Consider the following 6,000-nt stretch of genomic DNA (forward strand, 5'->3'; position numbering starts at 1 on the left):
CTGCAACGCGTAATCGAGTTCTGAAACCTGTGCGGGAAATTGAGTATTTGGCGGAAAAGGAGCCAAACAGTACCGACATTTTGAAGAGCAACATGTTGGATACATATTATCCAAATCGAAGCAGTCACCTCGAGAATGTTTGTCTGTATGAGGTTCTGCAAAATTACATATTCAAGAGGAACATCAAAGAAGATACTGAGAAAGGAGTGTATGCTGTAATAGGAAGTGAGGGATGTCTGGTCAAGCTAAGAAAATGCCACTTGATAAACCATCGAAAATTGAGTGGCGAATCTCCTGAAAAAAAGGAGTTTTTCTATTTAGCACTTTTGCAACTTTTTAAGCCTTGGCGTGCAGAAGAGGAACTGCTTGGAGATTTCCTTTGTTACGAAGACTCATTCAATGCTGCCAAGGAGACCATAGAATGTCCTGCTTTTCCCAAATATGTAGAAATGTTGAATGTGGAAATTGAGCAGGAAGCAACGATTGCAGCCGAGATTGCCAGAGACAGTACTCAGGACAGTCAGAGTTCTGCTTCATTGAGTCAGGATCCACTAGGAGGACCTCTTATCGAAAATGAAGCTGCCACTGCTATGAATGAAGTGGAAAGAGCCATGGCACATGCTCAGGAGGATGCGGTTAACTTAGAAGAGTTGGAAAGACAACTCAACGTTGAGCAGAGGAAAATATATGACGAGATTACCATGCAAATTGATCATGGATTAAGTCATGACAAGAAAGAGTGCTCATGTACGTCGTTGAAGCCTGTCCGACTGTACGTGAGTGGAGAAGCGGGAACTGGAAAAAGTTTCCTTATTAAAGCAATTTCATGTTATTTGCAGGAAAGGACAGAGTCATCGCTGTCTTGTGTTGTCACCGCTCCAACTGGACTGGCAGCACATAACATTAAAGGGATTACTTTACATCGTTTACTGATGCTGCCAGTGGAGCATGACAACAAATTAGAATATCACAAGCTATCTGGAGATGCTTGTTTTGAAGTTTCAAGAGTCTTGAGGAAAATGAAACTTCTTATCATTGACGAAGTAAGCATGGTTTCCAATGTCATGCTTGCCTTTGTGCATTTGAGAATGCAAGAAGTTCTCAAAACAGAGTATGATGTGTTATTTGGTGGCAAACACATCATTGTTTTCGGAGATCTTCTGCAGCTGACACCAGTGAAAGGGCAACCTGTGTTCAAAATGCTCACGCATGAAGATACCAGGAAGTGCTTAGGGAGCATTGGCAACGTCAATATATGGTTAAACTTCAATTATGCTGAACTGCATGAAAATATGCGTCAGGCAAAGGATGAAGTTTACAAGACTATTCTACAAGATGTTAGAATTGGAAAAGTGACCGAGCATGGGAAAGAAGCTTTACATGCACGATTACTGACAAATTTATATCCAGACGAAGATGTTGTGCCTGAGAATATTTTTCAGAAAGTTACTGAGAAAAAATTTGGAATATGTTTGATGCCAACTCTTGCAGAATGTGCCAAATTCAACAACAAAATGTTGCATTTAGAAAAGCAAGAGATTGTGAAACTGGAAGCTATTGACAGAGTAGAGCATATGGGATCAACAATTATTTTGTCTGAGAATCTGAAAACAAAATTGGATTCATTAGAGAAGAGTATATCTAAAACTGCGGGTTTTGAAATGACTCTGAATGTGTGCTTGAACTGCCGTATAATTTTAAGAAGGAATTTACATGTTGAAAGAGGTCTGGTAAATGGATCAATGGGTAATGTTGTTGATTTTGTGAAATACAGAAATAGAGATGGAATTGAATTTTTAAAAATTTAATTTGATGGCATTGAGGAGGTACAGCTAATTGGTCGTTGTTCTGCTAGATTTTTGCTTGTAAAAGACTTATATGTTCGTCGTAAGCAGTTTCCTGTTTGCTTGGCATATGCGGTGACAATCCATAAATCTCAAGGTTTAAGTGTAGACTGTGCATTGGTGAATATTGGCAGTTCTGTGTTCAAGGAGGGTATGGCATATGTGGCATTGTCGCGAGTTAGAACTTTATCGGGATTGTACTTGATTGAGTGTGATGTCACAAACATTTGTGCGGATCTAGATTGTGTTAAGGAATACAATAGGTTAAGAAGAGAGTATGCGCCACATTTGCCTCAGTATCCTTTGTTTGAGAAAAGTGTGGTAGGCCGGAAACGAAGAAATGTGACCAATACTGGGGAGGTTGTAGCAAAAAGACGAAAAGTTGATGAACCTGAAATTATAAGCAGAAACAAAAAGGATTCTTTTGAAGATGTTGTTGGTTTTCAATTTGAAAACAGTTCTGGTGTCAACTGCTATGCTAATGTAGTGGTTAATGTTTTGTTTTCTCTAGAAAATGTAAAAGAAGAGATTGTGGTCAATTCTGATCAAAGATTTTGCAGTTTGTTAAATTCTGTGTTAGAGAAATGTAGCACTGATAGAACAAACATAGAAAGTGTGTCTGAAATTCGAAATCTGTTAGACAGATGTTCAGGCCAAACACAATTCTCTCAAAATAGTCAGCAAGATTGTCAGGAGTTTTTAATGTATATGCTTGATGTATTGCATGATGAAGGTGTAGATGTAGATCACCTGTATGGGCTTTCTTATCAATGGCAGCATGACTGCGAGAACTGTAGGGTATCAAGTACTACTGGTGTAGACTCAGAAAGATTTATATATTTAACTTTGCCAGACAGTAAATCAGTCTCTTTTAATAAGCTAGTAAAAGCAGCTGATCACAACATGGAGTGTAGCCAATGTAAATCTGAAATGATGTCCACATTATTTATACGAACATATGGCCAGTATGTCATTTTAATGTTCCAACGATGTAGGCCTGATGGAACAAAATTGACAACTTTAATTAAAAATTTTGTGGCTTCACAGTTGTCAATATCAGGAAGGACTTTTGTAACTGTAGCAATTATATATCATGATGGTCCTTCAATAACATCAGGACATTATACAGCTTATTTAAAGTGTAGAAATGGCTGGTCATTCTGCAATGATTCTGTTTTAATTTTCAAAAAAAAATTGCCGTATGACCTTAAAAACTCTTACCTGGTGTTTTTAAAACCAAAATTTTAGGGAAAGAATCTCGGGATGTGCTCTGAGGAATTTCAAGAAGTTCTAATGGCTCCTACACGATTTGGCCTTGAGGATAAGTGTAGTATAGAGACATAACTTCTTACCATAACACTGGACATCATGGAGAAATACGTGCACTTTGAATGAGTTCAGAAAAACTGTTTCTTTTTATAAGCTAATTGAAGCAGCCAATCAAAACATGGAGTAGAGGGAATGTAAGTCTGCAATGCTGTCTACTGTTTTACATTGCTTTGTGATTAAAAGTGATGTAGAGAATTAAATAATTGTACTAGTCATAAAGGTAGTGTAAGTCTGCTTCATAGTAAGCAGTATCAGTGTGATAGGAAATGTAGAACATGATTGAGCAAGAAGGGGAAGATATTACTAGTCCAGGATTGTGAAAATGATCTTCAACATTTTAATTGTGAAAGTTACGGAAATACAACATGACGGGATATGTTTAAAAGAATTCTAAGAGTTATAAATGGCTCAGACACGATTTGGCCTTGTGGAAACGTGTGGTAGAGAGCGAGAAGTCATTTATTGTATGTAACATGTTTTTGAAAACGATGGAGGTTTTCTTTCAGAAAGTGGCGGGTTGAAAGTAATAACAGCACAACAGAGTGTAAGCTGTTCATAGGACATCCTTGGCCGTCATGGAAAGTAAGTTAACTTTAAGGAGTTCTGAATTCTGATTTGTTATGTTGTATGGGTTTTTTAAACACAATCATTTTATTGTGTTTTTTTTTCCCCGCTGTTATATGATGAATACCTTCAAGTCACTGTTTTAGTGAAATTTGATACATTCTGAGAACAGCAAAAATAAACCATTTAACATGTATAATTAATTCTGTTCTGTTTGCATTTATGATGTACATGTAGAACTGTGTAGGAGGCATGGAGAAGGTGAGGCTTCTGTAAGTGTCAAAGTTGTTGCATACAGTGCTCATATTCTACGTAGTCTTTTATATTTCATTACTTTCACTGTTTCTGACTGATCTAAAATTTTAAAAAGAACAGTAAGTATAAGGGAAGGAAACAGACAGTTATGTTAAAAGAAACACAGCTATAGGGAATAAACTAGGGATACTGTTACCCGCAATCCTCTGCTGATGATGTCATTGAGCATGTCATGAATGATGTAATATGTGACATCATCAGCAGTGGATTACGGGTAATAGTATCTCTAGTTTACTCCCCTATAGCTGTCTTTCTTTTAACATAACTGTCTGTTTCCTTCCCTTATACTTACTGTTCTTTTTTTTAAAAAACATTTTTGGGTTCGCTTCCGGTTCGCGTACCGGGGAGCGAACTGGGAAGCGAACTAAGAGAAATAGAGGTTGGCACAGTTCCAAATATTGTACCAATTTTTTAATAACGGGGAGGTAGTTCTGAAAAGAACTTTTTTTTTAATTGTTTTTGTTGTTTTATATTTTTTTTATTAATTTTCTGAACATTTTTTTACTTTTTTTGAATTTTTCTGAACAGTTTTATGTTTTTTTTTGTTTTTTTTCGGAGGGGGCAACGAAAACGATTCATTGTAAAGGGCTCAACAGGAGCAACAAAACAAAAAAAAAGAATTTATTATTTGGGGCGTTTCGTACAAACTTGCATATGATAGTCAATAGCTCTGTTGATCAGAGTGATGCTTCTTTCTCCGTAGCAAATGAATCCACTGCAATGTACGCAGACTTGTTTTACTTCACGAAATCTTGTTTGTATATTTGGCACCATCTCCCTGCCCTCTGGTCCAGTAACTTCCGGTACAACAGATCTTCTGGCCATAATAGGGAGATTATCTAGGTCGTTACGAAACTGTGCAGCACTGTAGTTGTTAGGATGCCACCTAGTCATATGGCGATGCATTGTGTAGTTTCCGAAACTGTATTTTTTGTCGGTCCCTCTGGACAGTCTATCTTGACATATAAGGCAAGTTACGTATCTTGCATTTACTTTTTTCTGACCTTTGGGAATTTTAAAAAATTGCTAAATTAAGTTTTCTTTCCGGTGAGACGTCCTGGGCTCCTCAGGCAAAAAGTGCCTCTCTTCGTGCTCGTCGTCCTGTTCCTCTTCTTCCTCTTCTTGCTGAATTATAACTTGAGCAGGTGGTCCACTCTTCCTTGGATGTGGTGGAGGTGGTGGGGAAGCACCAGCTGAAGCTACTAAAGAAGCCATTGCTCACTGGTAACAAAGGGTCTTTCTCTCACAATGATGAAAGTCAGAGTGAGGAAAGAAGGAGGGATTTTTATCATTTGGGAAAAACAATAGTTCTCAACCAATGAAAAGTGTTCATTTTATATTATATGACCTAGTCTTACATCATTAGGAAACCAAAAGTGAAATGAACCAATGAAAAGTGTTATTACCAAGTCACATGACCTGCTGTGTTTACGTTACGCGCTTTGCAGGGCCTCCCGGTTTGCTTCCAGAAACCTGTGCTTTGCGACTCGGTAAGCGTACCAGTTCGCTAACGTAGCACGTCATATGACGTATCACGCGACAACGCGAAACGTCATGCGGACGGGAGGCGTGATGATGTTGTTTTCTAACGCGGCAGTTGCGGTAAAGAAACGTTTACCGGCTCGCGGTCTATTTCGCGGCATCAAGGTCAGCTAACGGGAAGCTTCCCGATTCGCGAAGCGGGAACGAAGAAAAAAATATATAAAAAAAAAAGTTATTAATAAACATATAAAATATATTTTTGGATTTAAAGAAGAATACATTTTACAGCTACAGATATTAGCTGTTAAAAAACCAATGAAATTCACTGAAAAAACCATAGGTTATAGACCATATATAGTTAGGAATTAGCATTTACAAAACCTTGAAAATTCACTGAAAAAACCATAGGTTTTAGACCATATATAGTTAGGAATTAGCATTTAGAAAACCTTATTTTACTCACACA

Source organism: Lissotriton helveticus, chromosome 1_2 (genome assembly GCF_964261635.1).
Source record: "Lissotriton helveticus chromosome 1_2, aLisHel1.1, whole genome shotgun sequence".
NCBI lineage: Eukaryota > Metazoa > Chordata > Amphibia > Caudata > Salamandridae > Lissotriton > Lissotriton helveticus.